The 26,014-nt window shown below is 44.6% G+C and overlaps 1 protein-coding gene across 1 annotated transcript in view; it reads right to left on the bottom strand.

Annotated features, from left to right (window-relative positions):
• mtap (methylthioadenosine phosphorylase) overlaps nucleotides 1-26,014 on the bottom strand; it is a 166,182-nt gene that overhangs the window by 7,735 nt on the left and 132,433 nt on the right. The window lies entirely within an intron of this gene.

The following is a 26,014-nucleotide window of genomic DNA, read 5'->3' as shown; positions in this document are numbered from 1 at the left end:
CTACCTGCAAGGCCGATTTAAGAGTCCTACGGACTCGGACCCCAAGGTCCTTCTGATCCTCTACACTGCTAAGAGTCTTACCCTTAATATTATACTCCTTCATCTTATTTGACCTGCCAAAATGGACCACTACACATTTATCCGCTTTGAAGTCCATCTATAATATATGGCACTGAAAGAGGGTGTTTGCTCCAAGCAGTACATTCTGGTCTTTTTATTCCACTCAAGCCTCCTCCTATTTTTTTCTGCATGTACCATTGTAATCATCTGTTCTCTTCTCCCTGATATGCTTGTATAACTTTTCGTTAAATGTATCCGTACTGTTTATTCAACCACTCTCTGTGATCGTGAGATCCACATTTTCACCACTCTACAGGGGGGAGAGGGGAGGTAAAAAGGTTCTGAATTCTCGATTGGATTTCTCGGTGACTATCTTGAAGGCCTCTCATTGTGCTCCTCCACGCCATGGGGATGCGCTCGGGTGAATGCTAGTTGGCCACGGGTGATGGGAGAGGGAGGGGGTGACAAGATTCAAAAGTCATTGGGGAAGAGAATCACAACAGATCCAGTGATGACAAATTCCTCACAAATAGCTGACTGACGTTGCTCGATGACAAGGAGAGGGCGACTCTATGGATGCTGTTTAAATATGGCACATGGAATTTTGACCCCATGGGATAATGGTGAAGCCAGTGACTTCCTGTATGTACTACTTGGAGCAAACACCTTCTTTCAGTGGCCCTCACCTCTGCACATGTAATTGGCTTGCTGCCACTTGACTGCACATGGCCAGCCACCCTGCCTCTGAGCACAAGTGACACCCATTCCAGTCTCATCACCAGGACCCTCAATGTGAGAAAATTCCACCCATTGTGAAGACCATACCCAAAATAGCAAGCTGATTTACTTCAAATTACTGCAGAAATGATACAATGCATAGATCTGATAATAAAAGCTTTTGATAGACAAACAAAATATCTAGGTATTTCTAGAATCTGCAAACAAACAGATTTCCATCTTTCCCTTGTATAAAGAAAGTTTTACCCTTGACTGAGAGTTGCAGCAAGAAATGATTCCTAAAATTATACAAACTGCATAAGTTGTCATAGTTGTTTTATACATAAATGTCAGAATACCTAGTACTTGAATCCCACATATATAACACGGACATATGGGGCAGGATTTTCTGGCCCTTCCTGGTAGTGGAATCGTTTATTGTGCCACAGGTGACACCGTCCCCCCTCCCCTCACAACCATGGAAGGACAGGGGAGCCATGTAAAACTTTCACAGTCATTGTCAATTATGCAAATGAGCAATCTCTTCGAAGCAGTACAAAAAAAGGAAATAAATCGCTACGGCACCGTGCATCTGATACTATCTTTCTACAAATGCTAAGTGCCACACAGGACTATTATCTCTTCTGGTGATTATAGGATTTTCAAACTACCCAGAGTATTTGTGCCAGTCATGGCAATTGCAAGAGTGTGTAGCACAACAGAAAAAATATACACACAAGCTTACTTAATCAGTATGGTGGTCAGTGATTAGAATGTGATTTCCATTCTTGCTCCAAGATATTATCTTGTACAGTACTTCACAGGTCATACTTGACTTACTGAAGCAAAACAGAGCAGACCTAGGCACATCTTGTCTTTTGTATGGCAAATATCCAGATGTTTATTTACTACATCCTCTTTTTTACATCAAATTAAGTTTGAGAGGAAAATGTGTTTATCTTTGAACGTTTTCAAAAATAATCTTCATTATCCATTTCAGGAGAGATCAACTTCTTGTAACGGCAAGGGTTCATTTTCTTATGACAGTGTGGCCAAATTCCACTCCAACTGCATTTTCAAGTCTGCTGATGACATCACTGCCGTGGGTTGAATCTCAAACAATGATGAGAAGGAGTAAAGTTTCGAGGTGTTTAGATCACCAACAACCTGTCCTGGTCCCCCCATGCAGGCGCTATAGTTAAGAAAGCCCACCAACGCCTCTACTTTCTCAGGAAGCTAAGGAAATTTGGCATGTCCTCTGCCATAAAAAGCATCCTTTCTATATGTATCACAGCTCCTGCTCTGCCCAAGACCACAAGAAGCTATAAAGGACTGTGAACATAGCAGTCCATCATGCAAGCCAGCCTCTCATCCGTCTACACTTCCCGCTGCCTTGGAAAAGCCAACATCATCAAGAATCCTGAATACCCTGGACATATTCTCTTCCATGTTCTTCCATTGGGAAATAGAAAGAAAAGTCTGAGATCATTTACCCAGCCGACTCAAGAACAGCTTCTTATCTGCTGCCATCAGACTTTTGAATGGATCTATCTTGTATTAACTTGATCTTTCTCTACACCCTAGTCTGACTGTAACACTACATTCTGCATCCGCTCCTTTCCTTCTTCCTTATGTACTCTATGAACGGTATGCTTTGTTTGTATACTGTGCAAGAAAATACTTTTCACTGTATACCAACACGTGACAATAATAAATCAAACCAAGATTAATATGGTCACATTTTCCAATTCAATTTTCCCCAAGAGGACTAATGAGGCAAGAATAAAATAAATTTCAAAAGATAACTGGAATGAAAAATAGAAAGATGTCTGAAATAAAAATAAAGATATGCGCAAGTGATGAAAGCATGTGAATAGGCTGCTGCCATGAGAAGCACAAATGTTTCCTATACCAATCACTGCCATTAGGCAAGCGATGCATGAAGTATGGATTGGAAATGAGCAACTCAACAAACGCTCCAGTTAAATGGATGCTTCCCATAAGCAGGAAACGGTGTAAGTATTATGTAACAATTCAGTTCTGACAGCAGCAAAACCCGTCCCTGTCAATGTAAGCACCTTAGATATAAATAAAACTGATGTAACTGGATGTATGTAAATGCAGGTCCAAATAGATCAAATCCATCATTCAGTAAGGTCTTAGATGCCGGATTTACAAAAGTATGAGAAAAAAAAGTCCTGGGCTGAGCATTTTTCTGAATGGTGTGTAAAAAATCTTTAATGTAAGCACCTGTGCAAACACATCAAAAGTCAATAAATTCACCCTGCTCTTGCATCCGTTCTAGTGGCCAGCATGAAAGGGGAATTCATCATGGTTTTAGATGTTTTTGCCTGATTTCTCAACTTATACTTTCTTCTGTTCCAGATTTTACCTAAGAAATATTGGTCAGATTACCAGATGAATTTGAAGTGGTTATCAGTAAACAGCCATTGTACACACTCTCGAGCATGTGCCTGAGAGTAATGGTTTCCTTCTGACAATCTAGATGCCGTTTCCTTTCGGTTAAGGGCTTGGCTGGCTCAGACATTTGGGATCTGCATGCTCCCACATAAAAGAAGAGAGATTTCAGTCAGGCTGGTGACTTCAATTGATGGTTGAATCATTGACTTGAAGGGATTGTCTCCCTTGGACGTGGTGGGTAAGCAGTGCCATAGCAAGCAGCAACAGAAAGTCTAAATAAGCTAGCTTTGGAACGGACTCTAACCATTAACTCTCTGTTTCCTCTCCCTACAGATGCTGCCAGGGTTTTTCCAGTATTCTTGTTTCAGATGCCAAAATCTGCTATATTTTACTTATTTTAGCTTGGCAACAGTTTAGTTAGAAAGTGGACCTGTGCCTGAAGAGATAGTAGTAATAACATCTGTATTATTTTTCTCAGAACTTAGCAGTATAGTTCTCACTATGAAAGTTAATGAGAGGAGGGGGGTATTGTCCCAAAAAAATTTGAAGTGTCAAATTTGTGTACAATTTGGAGTAAATCATGCTTTTTTGTCAGTGGGACTTTATAAAGGGATCCCTTACACTCTGTGCACTGCAGAGTCCCTCAGTGTAAATCCCATCGAAAATCAGTGGGTGGGGTTGATCCCCACTAGAGAGGCCAGCAGCATTGCACTGAGCGGGTCACTGCAGATGCATCGATCTGTCGGCGCTGAGATCAGCGCGTGCGCAGTGGTCCCTCACTGCCAGCCTCCTGATCACCACTAGCCCTCCATGGCCCGATTGCTGGCCCCCCGAACATGACCCAGCCCAGCCCCAACCTCCCCCTCTCCCAGCCCTCCTTGATCTTCCCCTCCCCACCACTGACAATCCCAACTCCCCCAACCCCGCAGTGCTGACCTCTCCCCGCAGTGTTGATGCACCCCCCCCCCCCCACAGCCCTTATCCCCCCAACCCCAATGGCCAGCCTCGATCATTGGCCTCCCTCCCTTCCCCACTACAGAATGGCAGTGGGATTTCCCCCCTTACTGATCACAGCCCCTCACCCCGAGGCCGCATCCCCCCAACCATACTGCGCTCCCTTGGCATCACTCGATGCCCAGTGGGCACAGTCAATAATGTCAAGGTGCCCTCTGGGCATTGGCACTTTGTCCCTTGGGCAGTACCAGGGGGCTCAGGCCGGCACTGCCCAGGTGCCAATGCTAAGACAATGTTGAATCACGCCTGGTGGGGGAGTCAGGGTGGGGGAAGAGATGTTAGCGGGCCCGCTAATGGCATGGAGATGATATGTAAGTTAGCGGCTGTATACATTATACAGCTCTGTGCTGATTACTGGTGCGAAGCTGACGGCGCCAGATATCCGGCACTGGGAGGTATACTCGGGCCCGGACACCCTGCACGGATCATGCAAATTGGGTGCCGCTTGAACTCCCGGCCCACTGCACTAAAAAGAATCAGCCACCCCATGTACTTTCTATTCATGTGTTTTATACAAAACAAACCAGTGACCGGTTTGAAATTGTGCCTGTCTTTGATGGAATGCTTTTCAAATCACTTGTCATTAAAAAAAAACACAACGTATTAGCAACTTGTATCTACAAGATTTCTATTTTCTGAACCCGAACACATGAGCACATCTTGAAACCTCCTTCAGCTCTCCAAGATCACTACATTCCTCCAATTCTGGATTCTTGAGCATCATTGATTTTCATCATTCCAACACTGGCACTCCTTTGCTTGCCTGGACTCCAAGCTGGAGAATTCCTTCCCTAAAGCATTCTGTTTCTCTCACTCCTCCTTCAAGGCATTCTTTAAGATCTACACCTTTCACCCAGCTTTGATTCCTTAATTATTTCCATTTGTTTCTCGACTTCAGATTTTGCTCCTGTAAAGTCCCTTGTGCCATTTTACTACGTTAAGGTGCCATATAAACGCAAGTTGCATTTGCAGTAAAATAAGCACTCCGATCATGGAGAATTTGAGGTTTGCTTACAGGACAGACAGGTGGCATCAAATCAGAGAAAAGTACTATTAGAAAATCCCAAATTCTTGACAACAGTGAAGTTCACGCTGTGTTTCTTCAACTGTTGTACTTCAGGATAGGTCAGAGAATGGCAGGGGGCGGGAGGCAGGGAGGGTGCGCACAAAAGAATCAATCAACACATGCTACCTTATTTGCATCCTCCCTTGGCTCAAGAGTGGCATTAGCACAGATTTGGCACCACATTATATGTGGAGAGAACTTAAGGGCTAAAAAGATAAAGAAAAATGGGGGTGGGTGCAGTATAATTTTTTTTAATCATTTGTGGGACATGGGCATCACTGGCTGGCCAGCATTTATTGCCCATCCCCAGACGCCTTTGAACTGAGTGGTTCGCTAGGCCATTTCAGAGGGCAGTTGAGAGTCAACCGCATTGCTGTGGCTCTGGAGTCACGTGTAGTCATGATGTGGGTATGCCGGCGTTGGACTGGCGTAAACACAGTAAAAAGTCTGACAACACCAGGTTTTAGTCCAACCTATTTATTTGATAATATTCTCACAAGCTTTCGAGGGGTTACCCTCTTCGTCAGGTGAATGGAGAGTTCTGGCCTCGGACAGAGCATATAAAGCACAGACAGTTTAGAGATTACTGATTAAAATGCGAATCCTTACACCTAACCTGCTGTTCAAGACCTGAAGTGGCTGATAATGTGAGTGGTAGGAGCACTGATCACAGTTTAAAGAGATGTGTATTGTCTCCAGACAGTACAGTAAGTGAGGTTTTGCAAACCCAGGCAAGTCACGGGGGTTACAGATAGTGCGACATGAACCCAAGATCCCTGTTGAGACCGTCCTCATGTGTGTGGAACTTGGCTATCAGTCTCTGCTCAGCGACTCTGCGCTGTCGTGTGTCGTGAAGGCCGCCTTGGAGAATGCTTACCCGAAGGTCAGAGGCTGAATGCCCGTGACCACTGAAGTGTTCGCCAACAGGAAGGGAACAGTCTTGCCTGGTGACTGTCGAGCGATGTTCATTCATCCGTTGTCGTAGCGTCTGCATGGTCTCCCCAATGTACCATGCTTCGGGACATCCTTTCTTGCAACGTATCAGGTAGACAATGTTGGCCGAGTTGCAAGAGTATTTACCATGTACCTGGTGGATGGTATTCTCACGTGTGATGATGGTGTCCATGTCGATGATCCGGCATGTCTTGCAGAGGTTGCTGTGACAGGGTTGTGTGGTATTGTGGTCACTGTTCTCCTGAAGGCTGGGTAGTTTGCTGCGAACAATGGTCTGTTTGAGGTTGTGTGGTTGTCTGAAAGCAAGAAGTGGGGGTGTGGGGATGGCCCTGGCGAGATGTTCGTCTTCATCAATGATATGTTGAAGACTCCGGAGAAGATGTCGTAGCTTCTCCGCTCCGGGGAAGTACTGGACGACGAAGGGAACTCTGTCCACTGTGTCCCGTGTTTGTCTTCTGAGGAGATCGGTGCGGTTTTTCGCTGTGGCGCATCGAAACTGCCGATCTATGAGTCGAGCACCATATCCTGTTCTTACGAGGGCATCTTTCAGGGTCTGGAGGTGTCTGTCACGATCCTCCTCATCTGAGCAAATCCTGTGTATACGGAGGGCTTGTCCATAGGGAATGGCTTCTTTAACATGTTTAGGGTGGAAACTGGAGAAGTGGAGCATTGTGAGATTGTCTGTGGGCTTGCGGTACAGTGAGGTGCTGAGGTGACCGTCCTTAATGGAGATGCGTGTGTCCAAGAATGCAACTGATTCTGGGGAATAGTCCATGGTGAGTCTGACGGTGGGGTGGAATTTGTTGATATCATCATATAGTTGTTTCAGTGATTGTTCACCATGAGGCCAGAGGAAGAAAATGTCATCGATGTATCTAGTGTACAGCATCGGTTGAAGATTCTGTGCAGTGAAGAAGTCTTGTTCGAACCTGTGCATGAAGATGTTGGCATATTGAGGCGCAAATTTGGTCCCCATGGCTGTTCCATGTGTCTGGATGTCGTCCAGTACTTCCCCGGAGCGGAGAAGCTACGACATCTTCTCCGGAGTCTTCAACATATCATTGATGAAGACGAACATCTCGCCAGGGCCATCCCCACACCCCCACTTCTTGCTTTCAGACAACCACACAACCTCAAACAGACCATTGTTCGCAGCAAACTACCCAGCCTTCAGGAGAACAGTGACCACAATACCACACAACCCTGTCACAGCAACCTCTGCAAGACATGCCGGATCATCGACATGGATACCATCATCACACGTGAGAATACCGTCCACCAGGTACATGGTAAATACTCTTGCAACTCGGCCAACATTGTCTACCTGACACGTTGCAAGAAAGGATGTCCCGAAGCATGGTACATTGGGGAGACCATGCAGACGCTACGACAACGGATGAATGAACATCGCTCGACAGTCACCAGGCAAGACTGTTCCCTTCCTGTTGGCGAACACTTCAGTGGTCACGGGCATTCAGCCTCTGACCTTCGGGTAAGCATTCTCCAAGGCGGCCTTCACGACACACGACAGCGCAGAGTCGCTGAGCAGAGACTGATAGCCAAGTTCCGCACACATGAGGACGGTCTCAACAGGGATCTTGGGTTCATGTCGCACTATCTGTAACCCCCGTGACTTGCCTGGGTTTGCAAAACCTCACTTACTGTACTGTCTGGAGACAATACACATCTCTTTAAACTGTGATCAGTGCTCCTACCACTCACATTATCAGCCACTTCAGGTCTTGAACAGCAGGTTAGGTGTAAGGATTCGCATTTTAATCAGTAATCTCTAAACTGTCTGTGCTTTATATGCTCTGTCTGAGGCCAGAACTCTCCATTCACCTGACGAAGAGGCTGTCCCCTCGAAAGCTAGTGAGAATATTATCAAATAAATAGGTTGGACTAAAACCTGGTGTTGTCAGACTTTTTACTGTGTCACGTGTAGGCCAGACCACTTAAGGACGGCAGATTTCCTTCCCAAAATGACATTAGTGAAGCAGATAGGTTTTTCTGACAATTGACAATAGATTCATGGTCATCAGCAGATTCATAATTCCAGTTATCTTTTTACTGCGTTCAAATTCCAGGCACAGTGGTTAGCACTGCTAATTACAGTGCCAGAGACCTGCATTCAATTCCCGGCTTGGGTCACTGATGTGCAGAGTCTGCATGTTCTACGCAAGTCTGTGTGGGTTTCCACTGGGTGCTTCGGTTTCCTCCTACAGTCTGAAAGTCGTGCTGGTTAGGTGCATTGGCCATGCTAAATTCTCCCTCAGTATACCCGAGCAGCACTGAAGTGTGGCGACAAGGGGATTTTCACACTAACTTCATTGCAGAGTTAATGTAAGCCTACTTATGACACCAATAAATAAAAACTAAAATTTTTTATAAATCCACCATTTTACGTGGCAGGATAAATAAATATTGGCTATCTTTGCAAAGTGCAAGTTGTTGTGGCTGGTAAATAAATATTAACTACTTGTACCATAACTCTCAATTGAATCTGATTCAAGTAACACAGTCTCTCTGTTGGGCATCAAACAACAGGAGGAGCTATTTGCCAAATCTCATTCGCTTTGGGAGCTCTTTTGCATACCAAACGAGTAAAGAAATTCAAATTAACTTAGGGACAAATTAAAAGGGGAGCCCCCCTAAAGGAAGGGGACAGCCCAAACAAAAAACAAAGTCGAAAGGAAATTTAAAACATTAAATCAAAATGTGATTGTTGGGGTCTATAGCGCACCCCAGCCCCTGCGGTGCCCAGCGGGCATGGAGGGCGTCAACTGTGCCCATGGACACCGCATGCTCCCTCTCCAGGGACACCTGGCCACGAACATAGCCACGGTAGAGAGACAGACAGTTGGGATGGACAGCCCCCTCGATCGCCCGCTGCCTGGACCTATTGATGGCGCGTCTCGCCAGGCCCAGGTGCAGGTTCACAAGGAGGTCAGCATCCCGATCCGCCCCTCTCCGCACCAGGTGTCCATAGATCAGGAGCGTGGGACTGAAGTGCAAACAAAACATCAGTAAAAGGTGTTTGAGAAAACCAAAAAGGGTGTGCAACCTATAACATAAAACGTAGACATGGTCCATGAACTCCACAAGGCCACAGAAAGGGCAGTCTCAGGAGCCCGTGTACTAGAAAAACCTACGGTTGTATGACACCGCTGCAATCAGCACCCCCCACCCCAGGTCCCCAAGGTAATTGGGGTTTGACAGTGGAGATCCAAGCAATAGCAACCACTGTGCTGAGTTTCACAAGTGTTGCATCCGATTGAATAGTTGTGTTTTAAGGAATTGCCAAAGAGCAGCTCCAGCTCCAGGCTCAGCTACAGCCACAACTGAAAGACTAAAGTGGGGGAATCACACATGCAAATTAAAAATAAGGAAATGAACAAAATGCAAAGCAAACAGAAAAAATCTTTAAAGAATTCAATAGTGGTATGACGGGCGTGTGAAAATTCTCCGGTGAAATGCTTGAAAGCTAGGTCACGCAAAGGTAGCCAAGCACTGACACAGCCTCAGGCATTACTGGCAAAAATTTCAGAAATAATTCACTATTAGGGTCAAGATCTGGGGTTTTGAGTTGGCACCCCAACAGCAGGGTCCAATAGGGTTCCAGCCTCGCACTGTGTCAGAACAGTCATCCAGCAAGGATTTTCCCCAAATTGGGGGCCAGAGGTCAGGTTCACCCTCCAATTAAGAACTGTGGGTGGGCCCTCAAAGCTTGGAGGGTCAATAGGAACTCAGAAGAAGCAGCAGGCTGCTTTTTCAGGTAGAAGAGGGAGAGGGAGCCTCAAGTGTCCTCTCTCCAAATGTTTAAAATTTTAAATAGAGAATGCCCTTGGTTGTGGAAGAGGAACCCTTCCACAAGGCTGGCCTACAGCTGCAGCAGACAGGAAAGCCCCAAAGCCTAACAGGAAGTGCTAGCCTCAAAGTCTGCTGCTGGGCGACAGCTCCCAGGCAGCTGGCCTAGTCCTTGGTGCCAGGAAGAACCCATGATCCCAACTGGAATTCAGCATCAAAAAATAGTGGCCATTTACTCACCCCTTACTCGGCTACGGTCCGTCTCTGGGAAAATAGGACAGGAGTGAGAGGGTGCCAGTAAACCAACACACCCTGACATTCATTAAAAACCCCACACTTGCTCTTCAGTCTTTAATTATCTGTTTCAGGTACTTCACCTATAGTTTCCTGATCTACACAGAACCTGAGCAGTCAGCTGCCTTGTCGGTGCTGGAAATCAAAATGACACAAAGATATATTTCCACAAGAAGCCTCTGGAAAAACAGCGAGCTTTTCTTTTGCTAGAATTTTAAAATACAATTGTATAAATTGGGCAGAATTTGAAAGCAGCACCCAGCCAAGAGCTGTCGTCATGGAGGAGACCCTAGCATGCAGACAAATCTGGCAGGCCACTGTGAAGTGAGGGTGCAGGGGTGTTGGGTGAGGTGTAGTCATTGTTGAGGGCAGGAGGGCAGAGGAGAATAAGGCTCCCAACCGGTCACTGGGCAAGAATCAGAGTGAGCAAGTGGTGGGTATTGCACCCTTCCACTTTCTCTTCCAATTCTACAGCACAGGCCACATCCCACACCCCTCTAATGGACAGATTAAATTTACGTACTGTGAATTCAGTCAAACTAGAGATATCTTTTCCATTTTTCAAGGCCTAAGTGTACAAGATAATTAAGAAGAATGTGACCAAACAAGCTAAAGCACTAGATTCAACAGCTGACATTGATTTCCATGGCAATTTTCTCATAGAATCAAAAGTAAAAGCTTTAATTTTTTTAAACACCTTCAATCCTAAAGTGAGGGTTGACTTCACTGAATTTGGGTTTTTTGAGAATCACAGTGACGAGCATGCCAAAGTGCTTTTCCAATGCAGGTACCCAGCATTAGGATCAAGTGCTCAAAGATCAGTAACTGTGCAGGTTCAGTATGAAGTAAACGGCTGCACAGTGGTTAGCACTGCTGCCTCGCAACATCAGGAACCTGGATTCGATTCCTGGCTTGAGTCACTGTCTGTGCGAAGGCTGCATTTTATCCCATGTCTGCATGGTTTCCTCCGGGCGCTCCGGTTTCCTCCCACAGTATGAAGACATGTGGGTTAGGTTCTTTAGCCATGCCAAATTCTCCCTCAGTGTACCCGAACAGATGCCGGAATGTGGCAACTAGGGGATTTTCACAGTAACATCATTGCAGTGTTAATGTAAGCCTACTTGTGACACAAATAGATAAACTTTAAACTTTAAGTTAAAGTCTTTCTGGCCTGCTCTAACAGTATACCTTAACTCACATTTTGGAAAGAACACCCTCTATTTGTACTTGGACTAATGTCTACTTTCTGCACTAACTATCTTTACAGCCCCTTCAAATGATTTTAAATCTGTGCTGAATTGTCCTTGTATTGTGGATCTACAGGAGCCAACAGGTGGAATGAAACTCCAATGAAAGCTGTCAGACAACAGAAAGAGGAAACTTGTATCCCATTATTCCAGGCCAGATCCAAAACCAAAGTGAATGGCCATTACATCAACTCCCAGCAATAACAGGTGGTCCACCTTTTACAGGAATGCTGTATGTATTTTTATGATTTGCGTATTTTTACATATGTGAGGGGAGAGTGAGTGCCCTTGACATCATGGTAGAATTTTACTGATTGTGGCATTAAGGAGCCTTGATAAAACTGGAGTCAATGGGATCCAAGGGAAAACTAGTTGAACTTATACCAGGCACACAGGAAGATGGTTGTCATTGTTGGAGGTCAACCATCTCAGTCCCAGGACATCAGTGCAGACTTCCTCAGAGTAGTGTCCTAGGCCCAATCATCTTCAGCCATTTCTTCAATAGCCTATCCTCAATTATAAAGTCAGAAGTGGGTATCTTCACTGAATGTTGCACAATGTTCAGCACCATTTGTAACTCTACAGATATTGAAGCCCTCCAAGTCCAAATGCAGCAAGAACAATACTCAGGCTTGGGCTGACAAGTGGCAAGTAACATTTGTACCACACATTTGTACCAGACAATGGCCATCTCCAACAAGAGAGAATCTAACTGTAGTAATTCAGGTAAACACCAATTTCCCATTGCCAACATCCTTTATTATGCCTCAGAAGTCGTGGAACCCACATGGTGCACCTCTTAACACTTGCAGTGTCCCTCTACCATGATTAAAAACATGGAGCTCGTAAAGAGGCCTGCACAATCCACATGTACATGCACTCAGTGCCTGCCAGACCACTTCCATGGATGTAGGGAGGCTGAGGGTGGGAGTTTTTGGATTTTCCTCACACAGGTCAGCAGATTTCACCAAGTCTGTGATGTCAGTCAAGACCAGGCCACCAGGCGCAACTCCTAGCCAACATCTTCATTTTTGATAGCCCAGGGTGGCCATTATGTAGTTCCATTATTATTGGACTTCAACCTGATGGTGGAACAATTACTCGGGACGGTCAAAGAATGATCCCATCTGCAACACTAAGTTCAGCTTCCTTAATGAGATAGGGTTTCATTTCTTTGGAGAGCGGTTCTTGGAATTCACCATATAGGATCATGTGCCTTATTTTGGATAAGGTTGGATTTTCTGGTTCAGGCTTTAATCCAGCTTAAATTGCTGACATTGGCAAGGTCTCCAAAAATTCAGTCATCACAACCTCTTCCAATGGTGGTAATGGTGGTAAAGGGATCAGGCTTCTGGGCAATGAGAGATTCTCCCAGCCACGCTGAAGCAATATCACTGGGGGACTACACCGGGCTTCAAGTTGTAGTGGTTTTTCACCAGGGCTAATTCCTAACTAACCTTCTCTACAGCTTGGAGAGCATGGATAAATTTCTCCTAACAAAAATGACCACACAGTAACAGGGCAGTATGCAGTTGCACTCACAGAACTGAATCAAAATCCCACAGGGAGGTAAATATGAACCCTGGCCCTGAAGCAAAAAGATCAGAAAAATCCCAGACTTGAATGCATTGAGTTAGCTATTCTTAGCCAGTTTTGGCAGCTTAACTCAGTCAGAAAAGGGAGTAAATTGAAACCTGCCATTCATGATCAATACTTAGTGACCATTCTGGAAAGTCCACACGCATAGATACATAACATTCGGCCTATCCGTGATTGCCTTCATGGTTAAATACCTTGCTAACACTCACTATATGGGGTCACAGATGCACTATGGACATTTGATAAAGTACTGGAGAATAGCAGACTTTAAGGGGAGAAAGTAAAGAAGAAAAATGTGAAATTAGAGAACTGGAATGCTACCCACACACTAAAGGTCTACCAATGCATCATTAGTTTTATCACTTGGTGTCAGAATTGGAAATGATGCCTGTCATGAACTATCACATATAGTGTTACAACACCAGAAACAATCATACACAAATTGGATCATTAATCATCCATTCATTTCCATTTTCAATTCAAAATTGCCTAGGAAAAATAGCTTACAAGGATACAGATGTCAAGCGTTTCCTTTGAAGGAGGCTAGTATCCCAGTTCAGTATACTTAAATATGTTTATAAAAAAAGAAACTCAACCCAGCTGCTTGGTTCTTCTGCTTGTCAGGCCCGCACTGACTGCTCCTTTCATTGTGTCCCAAGTTCAATGTGGGTGGAGTTTCCTCACTGCTTTCTGGGCTAAGTAATGGGTGTTCCACTTTAAAAACACTGAGATTTGGAGGTCACAGCTTTGGGTCACAGTTGGAAATACCAACATCCACCCTGAAAGGGCAGGATGGAGGTTTTAGGTGAAGGGAAATGTATAAAACCAAAGAGCAAATCTAAGGCCATAGGGCAATGTGGTGATTTGGGTAAAGCAGAATGTGACAGGATGTCTTACAGCAATAATGAGCCAGTGAATAAAATCAAATCAGATCTGCTAGAAGTTACTGTGAAAATCCCCTACTTGCCACATTCTGGCGCCTGTTCGGGTACACTGACGGAGAATTTAGCGTGGCCAATGCATCTAACCAGTATGCCTTTTGTACTGTGGGAGAAACCGGAGCATCCAGAGGAAATCCACGCAGATATAGGGAGAACATGCAGATTCCACACAGGCAGTGACCCAAGCTGTGAATCGAACCCGGGTCCCTAGCGTTGTGAGTTAGCAGTGCTAACTACTGTGCCATCGTGATGCCGAGATAATATTACAGATATTATTTGATGTTTGAAAAAGGCAGGCGAAATGGAGAAGTGGTGGGGGGTGGGAGGGGGGAGTTGATGATGTGGACCAGTAGCCCTGATAATAAAGGATGTTGTAAGGTCAATAGCAAGAAATATCTTGGCTTCGAAGTAGAATCAGTAGGGGTGGAGATAAGATACAACAGGGCAAAAAGCATTGGTGCTAGTCAACAGGCCTCTGAAAAAAAGCTATACTGTTGGAGATGATATTAATCAAGAAATAACCAGAACTTGTAATAAAGGTAATGTAATAATCATGAACGATTTTAATCTTTATATAGACTGGACGAATCAAACAGGCAAAAATAATTGGGAGAACAAGTTCATGGAATGTCTTCAAGATAGATTTCTACAACAACACATATGGACCTTGTCATTTCTAAGAGGCTTTCTGTCAGGAACTTCTGCTGGAAAGTGATCAGAATGTGACAGAATTTCACACTGAGCTTGAGAACGGCATGCTTAAGTACAAAACTAGAATATTAAACTTAAGTAAGTGTAATTACATGGATACGAGGGGCAAATTAGCAAAGCCAGATTGAGAAATCAGATTAAAAGGTAAATTGACAAACGTTTAAGAAATGTTTTCATTATTATCAATGAATATAGATGCCATTGAGAAACAAAAAAGTTGACTGAACAAGCGGTTCAGCCAAATTAAAGAGGTTAAGGATAATATTAGATTAAAAGAAAAGGCATGTAACATTGTCAAGAAGACTAACAAACCTCGGGATTGAGAGAGTTTCCGTGGCTGAAACCAATGACCAAAAAGTTGAAAATATATGTATATATTCTTATCAAAGCAAATTACTGTGGATGCTGGAATCTGAAACCAAAAGAGAAAACACTGGAAAATCTCAGCAGGTCTGGCAGCATCTGTAAGGAGAGGGAAGAGTTGATTTTTCAAGTCCAGATGACCTGTTGTCAAACAGTCATCTCAGCTCGAATATATTCTTCATGGGACATGGACATCACTGGCTGAGCCAGCATTTATTGCCCATCTTTAATTCCACTTGAGGAGCCATATAAGAGTCAACCAGTTTGCTGTGGATCTGGAGTCACATGTAGGGCAGGCAGATTTCCTTCCCTAAAGAACATTAGTGAACTAGTTGGGTTTTTATACGACAATGGCTTCATGGCTAACATTAGACTTTTAATTCCAGATTTCCTTTTATTAAAATTAACTTCAAATTTTACCATCTACCTTGTTGGATTTGAACCCAGGTCCCCAGGACATTACACGGGTCTCTGACAATATCACCAAACCACTACTTTCATAATAAGGAAGGAAACAGAATGCAAGTGTAAACTAGCAAGAAATATAAAAATCGATTGGAAGAGCTCCTACAAATATTCAATAAGGAAGAAAGCAGCAAAGTTAGACATGGGTCCCAAATAGCTCAGGCAGGAGAAATTATAATTGGCAATAAGGCACTGGTAGAGACATTAAACAAATATTTTTTATCTGTCTTCAAAGTACAATAAAAACAGTAAAAAGTCTGACAACACCAGGTTTTAGTCCAACCTATTTATTTGATAATATACTCACAAGCTTTCGGGGTTAGCCCCTTCTTCACCTGACGAAGGGGCTAACCCCGAAAGCTTGTGAGTATATTATCAAATAAATAGGTTGGACTAAAACCTGGTGTTGTCAGACTTTTTACTGTGTTTACGCCAGTCCAACGCTGGCATACCCACATCAAAGTACAAGACAGAAGAAACAAATCAGAAAAAGTGAGGAGCCAAGAGTGGGGAACGTCGACTAATCAATATCAGATAAAATGAACTGGAGAAACTAGTGGGATTAATGACCTCTGGGAATCCAAAAGAGATGATTGCAGAGCTAGTGAAAGTATTGTTTATGATCTTCCAGAGTTCCATAGATCCGAGGTGTCACCGTGTGGACTGAAGCATAGCAACGTGACCTAACTATTCAAGGAAGATGAGAGAAAATCTATTAGTTCCTGTGAGAATTTAACTCGCAGTGTAGAAAAGCTGTGGAAAGCAGAAGAACAAGAAACTGCTAACAGAAGGAAAATGGAAGAACAAAATAGTAAGATACGAGTCATTTTCAAGTTAACGGGCTGTTATTATTGGGCAGCTGCAAGAATCAGTGCTGCTCAGCTATTTACAGTCTACATTAATCACTTACAAAGGGATGACTGCAGTGTATCCAGGTTTGCTGACGATACACCGCCAGGTGGGTAAGCGAGTTGTGAGAAGGACACAAAGAACAGGTACCCAACATTGAGGTACATGAAATGGTGCGCAATGGTGTTGGGCACACATCCTGATGTCATCCCGCACTCGCGGGATATTAGACAGTGGGCACAGGCACAGATTGGCAGCATGTGTCGACAGTTAATGTCCCGTATCCCAGGACCTCCGGCACTTACCTTGGGAACAGCCCAGGAACTTAATTCCAGGCAGAGCACAGCAGTACCTCTTCTGGCCACATAAGCGCCGTGCCTGGAGGGGTTGGAGAGCAATGACAAGGTGGGACCTCCTTCCAAGACAGGCTGGAAGTCCCATCCTCTGCCACTTACCATTAAAGAGTCTGCAGAGGGATATAAACAGCTTAACTGAGTGGGAAAGAACAACAACAATTTCACACCATTGAAGTAATAAAACATCTCATGGCACTTCACAGGAGCATAAAGACAAAATATGACACTGAGCCACATTAAGGAGATATTTGATCAGATGGCCAAAAGGCTGGTCAAATAGGTAGGTGTTAAGGAGTGGCTTGAAGGAGTAAAGTATTATAGGGTGTGCATAGAACCAGTAGCTTGGGAATGAAGTTTAGAATTAGGGACTGAAAATAATGGCTTCAACCTTCCCAATATTTAACAGGAGGTCCTTTCTGCTCTTCCAGTACTGGATTTCAGATAAGTATTCTGATAGTTTGATAGTGAAGGAGTTGAGAGAGGTGGTGGTGAATGGAGCTGGGTGTTGTGAGCATACATGTGGAATATGTTGCCAAGGTGCAGCATATGGATGAAAAATTAGAGTGGAGAACTGATTCTTAGGATAAAGGTGTTAGGAGTGAGAAAAGAAGCCATCGCAAATTATACGATAAGATTGATGTAAATGAAACCAGGTGAAAGCAGTGCAAACCAGGTGAAAGCAATCCCACCCAGCTGCAAAGTGGTACTCTCAACCTTGGATAAGGCTGCAGACAGGTCAAGAAGGTGGCAGATGGAATATCCGAACATATGAATTAGGAGCAGGAGTAGGCCACTCAGCTCCTTCAGCCTGCTCTGTCATTCAATAAGATCATGGCTGATCTGACTGTAACCTCAATTCCACATTCCTCACCTACCCCCAATAACCTGTCACCCCATCACTTTCAAGAATTTACCTACCTCAGCCTTAAAAATATTCAAAGATTCTGCTTCCACCACCTCGTGAGAGAGTACCGAGGACTCACAACTTTGAAGAAAAAATGCTCATCTCTGTCCTGAATTGGCAACTCCTAACAGAGACCTCCAGTTCTAAATTCTCCTGTAAGAGGAAACATCCTTTCCACACGCACTCTATCAAGACCACTTCAGGATCCTATATGTTTCAATCAAGTCACCTCTTATTCTTTTAAACTCCAGCAGATACAAGCCTCACCTGTCCAACCTTTCCTCATAAGACAATCTGCCATTCCAAGTATTAGAATCACAGAATTCTTACAGTGCAGAAGGAGGCTATTTGACCCACCGAGTTTCCACTGAACACAATCCTACCCAGGCCCTATTCCCGTAAACCCTCATATTTACTCTGCTAATCTCCTGAAACTAAAGGTCAATTTAACATATTCAATCAACCTGACCCTCACATCTTTGGACTGTGGGAAGAAACTGGAACACCCAGAGGAAACCCACGCAGATACAGGGATAATGCGCAAACTCCACACATACAGTGACCCAAGGCCAGAATTGAACCCAGGTCCTTGGATCTGTGAGGGAGCAGTGCTAACCACTATGCTGCCGTGCCACTCACATTAGTCTAGTAAACCTTCTCTGAACTGCTCAAACACATTTATATGCTTCCTTATATAAAGAGACCAATACAGATTTAAATAAAATGTTTATTTCAGTCACATTAGACTCTATGTTCAATTAATTTAGTATTGCTTCCTTACTTATGTCTTTCTGTTAATGGTGTTCTGGCAAACCCGCATCATCACTATTGATTTATTTAAAACAGGTAAATTGCCAACCATGCTCAGCAAAATGCACACTGATAAGAAAATGGCCAGTTTGAAAGAATGTAAGATTGTAATGATGTTAAAATTTGAGATAACAGCAGAAGCTTGAACTCACCTTTATGTTTACTGGTTAATCACAATCTTGATGTTAATACTGGCTTGTGAAGCCTTCCATTGGATTACAGGAACTCCTTTGTATGTAGCTGTTAGCTTAACTACACCAACAAAACCAAGAAGATCACACTGGCCAATAAGTAGATAGTTTTCTTTATTTCATCCCTGCCTCTTGGAAGCACAGCAGTAAGAGGCAAGGCCACATTTACTGTCAGTTAAACTTAGTTGTTTTCACATAGATTCTGCTATCCCTGACAAGATTTCTTTGCAATTAATTTCAAACTGGAGCAAAAATACTTGAAGTTTAAATTTCTATGTGAGATTGTCTCTCTTTTCAAACTGTGTAAGAGTTGCCACTTGTCTGCTATCGAGCTACTTATTTCCTAACAATTCAAAAGCCTCACATGGTCAACAGAAGTAACCCAAAAAAATTCTTCATAAAAGCACTGAAGCCCAAATGGAAACTGAGCCTCTCCAAAGCACACAGACAAAGCGGCCACAGTAACTGCTCCAGCCAATGAAAGGAACAACTCGTTGCTTTGGCTGGACTTCAAACAGCACTGCCAGTTGCTAGCTAGTGACTGACCCCAAACTGCAATGTATGCAGAACAGCAGCCACTCTACTACAGTGAGCAGCATTTCAACTGAGAGACAGTTCAGAGATAGGTTAAAATCACACAGTAAACATGAAGTACAAAAGAAAAACTTCCCGATAGTTAACATGGTGGTTTCGACATTCTTCTGCACAAGTGATACCCGGTCAGTATTGAATTAGATGGACTCAAATGGGAAGGTTACTTAAGTTCCACTGGCGTTTGACAGAGGAACCAGAGGGAGAAAACAAAAATCAACCAAGGATTCTGACTTCTGGGATGGAATTTGCTTCAGATGGGTATCCAGCTGTCCAGTCAGCCCACCAGCTAGCCTTGCTTATTGGGATCAGGTCAATGGCTGGGGTGTGTGCGCTTCAGGGTAATTCCTGGTGATAGCCCGCCACAGCGTCAGAGAGACTGGTCTGCCCCTGGGCTGGAAGGTAGACAGCTTTCCAGGTGTGGAGCATTGATCCATGGTGTGGGGGCAGGGTGTGTGTGTGACAGTGGCTAGGCTTAGTTTGTGCAGTCAGGAGGAACCACTCAGTATCTACTCCCCTCCCTGCCTCAACCCCCAACCTCCCCGCTTTTCCGCTTTCGCCCCTCTGCCCAACATCCCCGCTTCCTTGCTCTCACACCCTTCCCATTCTCATCCCTCCCCAAGCCCCGCTGCACAAATTTGAAAAGGAACTCAGCTTTTAGGTACTCTTCACTTGAACTGCCTCTAATTGTACATTGCGTCCTTCGCCCAGCTCAGTGTAAAAATGCCAATCAATCAGTCTCCTACTGGTTTGACAGAACACTGATTTCCATGTTAATTATGCTACCTCCTAATTGCTGCTCCGGCTAACACTGCTGCAACCATTCACAATGGGCAGGAGACAATTGTCCACTGTTTTGGGAGCATGGTTGATCGCGAGAAGGGCTAAAAATGTATCTCCTGGCTGCACTAGTGATATCTACTGGAGATTGTGTGCGTGAATGTTGAAAGAGAGATTTGTATTGGCTTGACTGTAATAATGAAGAAGCTCTTTGCTGTTTGCATCCTAAGCTCACATATAAAGGCTGGTCATTTGGTTACAGTGCAGGACCTTCAATCAACATGGGTGGAATTTTAACTCCCAAAAACTGGTGGATTTGCATCGGATGAAAAGGTAAAATTTCAAACCTGAACTGCAAACTGCCTCACACTCATCTACTTCCAGCTTTAACCAAAACGGGATGAAGGTTGGGTGACCAATGACCTTTCTTATCCATTGCTCATGTCAGTTAGGTTCCTCCTGGGCTCGGGAAAGGTGTGATGTGGAAATGCAGTGTTGACGGTAGCCATGAGGTAGGGTACCCTTCATCGTCCAGTACTCCCTCAGAGCGGAGAAGCATTTTCTCTGGAGCCTTCAACATGTCATTGATGAAGACGAACACCTCGTCAAGGCCATCCCCCCACCTCCACTTTTTGCCTTCAAACAACTGCACAACCTCAAACAGACTACTGTCCACAGCAAACTATCCAGCTTTCAGGAGAACAGTAACCACAACATCACACAACCCTGTCACAGCAACCTCTGCAAGACATGCCGGATCATTGACACGGATGCCATCATCTCACATGAGAACACCATCCACCAGGTACACTGTACATACATTTGCAACTCGGCCAACATTGTCTACCTGATGTGATGCAGGAAAGGCTGTCCCGAGGCATTGTACACTGGGGAGACCATGCAGACGCTACGATAACATTATAGGCCGGTTAGTTTAACATCTGTTGTAGGAAAAATGCTGGAATCCGTCATCAAAGAAGAAATAGCGAGGCACCTTGAGAAGAATTGTTTGATAGAGTAGACGCAGCACGGATTCGTTAAGGGGAAATCGTGTCTGACAAATTTATTGGAATTCTACGAGGATGTGTACTCGTTAGAGTTTACATGTGTAGGCTTGTACTCGTTAGAGTTTAGAAGAATGAGGGGAGATCTCATTGAGACGTATAAGATGATGAATGGGATGGATAGGATAGAGGTGGAGAGGCGCTTCCCGCTCAGAAAGGACAGTAGGACTAGGGGGCACAGCCTCAAGATAAAGCGGGGGAGGTTTAGAACGGAGTTGAGGAGGAACTTCTTCACTCAAAGGGTGGTGAATCTCTGGAATTCTCTGCCCGTTGAAGTGGTGGAGGCTGCCTCGCTAAATATTTTTAAGACGCGGGTTGATGGGTTTTTGATAAGCGAGGGGATTAAGGGTTATGGGGAGAGGGCGGGAATGTGGAACTGAGACACGACAGATCAGCCATGATCTTATTGAATGGCGGGGCAGGCTCGAAGGGCTGGATGGCCTACTCCTGCTCCTATTTCTTATGTTCTTATGTGACTAGTGCGGTGAACGGAGGGGAACTGGTGGATGTGGTGTTTCTCGATTTTCAGAAGGCGTTTGATAAGGTGCCGCACAAAAGGTTGCTACAGAAGGTTAGGGGGCATGGAGTTGGGGGTAAGGTGTTAGCATGGATAGAGGATTGGCTGTCTAATAGGAGGCAGAGAGTAGGTATCAATGGGTGCTATTCAGATTGGCAGTTGGTGACTAGTGGAGTGCCCCAGGGATCGGTGCTGGGGCCTCAACTATTTACCATTTATATAGATGATCTGGAGGAGGGAGCTGAGTGTAAGGTGTCGAAATTTGCTGATGACACAAAGATAAGTGGAAAAGCAAATTGTGCGGAGCGTGTGGAAAGTCTGCAGAGGGATCTAGATAGGCTAAGTGAGTGGGCGAGGACCTGGCAGATGGAGTACAATGTTAGCAAGTGTGAGGTTATCCACTTTGGCAGGAATAATAGTGGGAGGGATTACTATTTAAAGGGCGAAAAGCTGCAGCATGCTATGGTGCAGAGGGACCTGGGGGTCCTTGTGCATGAGTCACAAAAACCCAGCCTACAGGTGCAGCAGGTGATCAGGAAGGCAAATGGGATGCTGGCCTTCATAGCGAGGGGGATTGAATATAAAAGCAGGGAGGTCTTGCTGCAACTGTACAGGGCACTGGTGAGGCCGCAGCAGGAGTACTGTGTGCAGGTTTGGTTGCCGTACTTGCGCAAGGATATTTTGGCCTTGGAGGGACTGCAGAGGAAGTTCACTAGGCTGATACCGGAGTTGAGGGGGTTGAACTATGAAGAGAGACTGAATAGACTGGGCTTATACTTGTTGGAGTTTAGAAGGATGAGGGGGGATCTTATAGAGACATATAAGATGATGAAGGGGATGGATAGGGTAGAGCTAGAGAGATTTTTCCCACTCAGAAAGGACAGCAGGACTAGAGGGCACAGCCTCAAGATGGGGGTGGGATGGGGGGTGCAGTTTAGAATGGAGTTGAGGAGGAACTTCTTCACTCAAACGGTGGTGAATCTCTGGAATTCTCTGCCCGTTGAAGTGGTGGAGGCTGCATCGCTAAATATATTTAAGTCATGGGTAGATAGGTTTTTGGTAGACAAGGGGATTAAGGGTTATGGGGAGAAAGCAGGAAAGTGGAACTGAGCCACTTCAGCTCAGCCATGATCTTATTGAATGGCGGGGCAGGCTCAAAGGGCTAGATGGCCTACTCCTGCTCCTATTTCTTATGTTCTTATAATGGATGAATGAACACCGCTTGACAATCACCAGGCATGAGCGTTCTCTTCCTGGTGAGGAACACTTCAGTGGTCACAGGCATTCGGTCTCTGATCTTCGGGTAAGCATTCTCCAAGGCAGCCTTTAAGACACACAACGCAGAGTCGCTAAGCAGAGACTAATAGCCAAGTTCCGCACAGATGAGGACGTCCTCAACCGGGATCTTGGGTTCATGTCACACTATCTGTAATCCCCACGACTTGTCTGGGTTTGCAAAATCTCACTAACTGTCTGGACTGGAGACAATACACATCTTTTTAACCTGTGTTTAACCCTCTCTCCACTCACATTGTCTGTACCTTTAACACTTGATTACCTGTAAAGAGTCGCATTCCAACCATTATTTTGTAAATTGAGTTTGTGTCTTTGAATGCCATGTTTGTGAACAGAACTCCCACTTAGCTGATGAAGGAGCAGTGCTCCAAAAGCTAGTGGCTTTTGCTACCAAATAAACCTGTTGGACTTTGACCTGGTGTTGTGGGACTTCTTACTCAGGAAAGGTGACAGTAAAAAGGAGTGAGGATGAAGGGAGGACTGCTTGTGGATCAGAAGCAGTAGAAGTATTTCCTCCAAGCTCATCTGAAAACACCATACCCACCTTTCCCCCATTCACAACACATTCACCCAAAGACCACAAAATCACCTCCTCCAACTACCTCCTGTGATCTCAGCACTCACTATACCCGCACCCTTCCTTCCGCAATGTCAATCTCTTCCTTCCTGCTTCTCCTTTCTGTTGTCAGCTTCCTACTCTTGAGTTCCTGTCAATCAAGCTGTTGACTGGGCAGCAAACCTGGACAGAGAATTTATAAAAGAGCCCACAGTTTTTAACTACGTTTCCTGGTTCCTCATCTGTAACTCCAACCACCTCCGAATCTGCACATCCTGGGAATGAAGAATCAAAATATTTCAAGAGGATAGTACAGCAGGAAGCAGTCCGGGGGAGTAAAATATAAATAACTCAAATACATCTTTGTCAGCAATCAACGTTTAGTGTCCATGAATTCCTGTTATGTGCAACAGGACAAAATAGACAGCACCCACCTCACTCTGCATAAAATACACTTACAGAAAATAGTACAGCTGTACTGTTAAGAGACTGGGTAAGGAGCCAAACAAAGCTTAAAATAAATCAAACCTGTGTGTACCACCCAGAACTGTAGCTTTAAACTTCCTTATTTTCATAAAGAGAATTAGAATGAAGGAAGCTTTTTGTTACTATTTCCACTTGTTTTTCTTCCCTCACAATCTACTCTCACCCTTTATCTCTGTTTGCACCCAAAGCGATGGTTCAGTATGTAGCTAGCCTATGCAACAGCAATTGGCATTTATTGTTGGAAAAGATCCCAAGACCACAGTCCCACCTAGGCACTATCCCCATTACGGGGTTGGTGCAGACTCGATTAGCCAAATGACCTCCTTCTGTACTGTTGGATTCTACGATTCTATCAAATATTGTTGGTGGACCAACCTATCACAGCCTGTGTATAGCCCTGGTGAGGGATAAACCGGCCCAGAGTTTTGGAGGGATGGGTAAATAAACAGTATTTTCGACTCAATCAACTCAGAGTTGACTTAGTCAAGTCAGTGATTGGGTCATTGTGTGGAGTCTGCATATTCTCCCCCCCACCGGTGTTTGCATGGGTTTCCTTCCAGAGTGTGGTGTCTAGGGGATTTTCACAATAATGTCATTGCAGTGTTAATGTAAGCCTACTTGTAATAAATAAACAAACTTTAAACCTAAGCTGAGAAGTGGGACTGACAGGATTGCTCCGCAGGGAGTCAGCCTGGATTCAGCACGATTCAAAACACATGGCTAGCAGTGCTGCCTTGCAGCGCCAGGGACCCGGGTTCAATTCCAGCCTTGGCTGACTGTCTATATGGAGTCTGCATGTTCTCCCCATGTCTGCGTGAGTTTCCTCCAGGTGCTCTGGTTTCCTCCCACACTTCAAAAATGTGCGGGTTAGGTTTATTGGCCCTTAGAGCCCCCATAAATTGCCCCCCACCTCTCCTTAGTATCAGAAGGAGTAGCAGGACGAATGCGTGGGGTTACAGGAATAGTGCTTGGGTGGGATTGCTGTCAATGCAAGCTCAATGGGCTGAATGGCCTCCTCCTGCACTGTAGAGATTCTATGATTCAATGGATCAAATGGCCCCCTTCTGTACTATAAATGGCTCTGAGACTATGATTCTACGAAAGGACAAACAATGGTCAGTGATTTAAGGCAGTAATTAAATCTCACTGTTCAGATGTTACAGGAGTTGCACAACTGAATTTTAGCCCTGTTATTTACTGCTCACAACTTCTAATCCAGCACTTAATACATCACATTCTTCATGTGAACTGGAAAAGAGTTGTGCCTTCAGGTTTTTTTAATGTATGTGCACATGCTGTTGCAGTGTAAACTGCTGCAGATCATTTCAAATGTTTAAAAGAAAGCTAAGCTATAAAAAGGAGAATGCCTGCACTGGTTTTCCTACCCACTGTTCCGTCAACTTAGGAAAAGCTGTTCTGAGCTGCACAAAGTATGGACCGCTGATCTGCCAAGCCACTGGTGTAATTCATCAAGTACTGCCTCTTCAAGCAAAAGGATCACAGCTCCCAGCCTTCTTGAAGAGGAATGGTGTTTACAATACATCATGTGATGTTGAGTTACATTGTAAAACTCCAAAATAAATAGCTTAGCAGCTCCAGGACACATGCTCATATCTCTCCAGCTACTCTCTCTGCAGCTAAAGCCTGCCTTCCCCAACAAACAAGATCAGCCGGTCACTCTGAATCTAAGCTATCTGCATTAGTAGATGGCTCACGGGCTCAGCTGATATCCGGAAAGCGGAACACTGCCACTTTTATTCCGGGGATGACTAAGCCTTTTTTGGCAAGCAGTCTACAACAGCTGGCTCAGCAAACACTCAGGTACAGTAAGTAGGAAGGATGTGGTATCTTCATGAACAGAGAGTGAGCACAAAAAACTCAGCATCCGGCGCTGATAACCAGGGTCAGTGACAGGAACTAAAGAAACTCCCTCTCCATTTAAAAACACACCTTCG

Source organism: Carcharhinus amblyrhynchos, chromosome 5, assembly GCF_965287045.1.
Source record: "Carcharhinus amblyrhynchos chromosome 5, sCarAmb.v2.hapA, whole genome shotgun sequence".
Classification (NCBI taxonomy): Eukaryota; Metazoa; Chordata; class Chondrichthyes; order Carcharhiniformes; family Carcharhinidae; genus Carcharhinus; species Carcharhinus amblyrhynchos.
The sequence above is the reverse complement of the archived record's forward strand: the minus strand, read 5'-3'. Positions and strand labels throughout refer to the sequence as shown.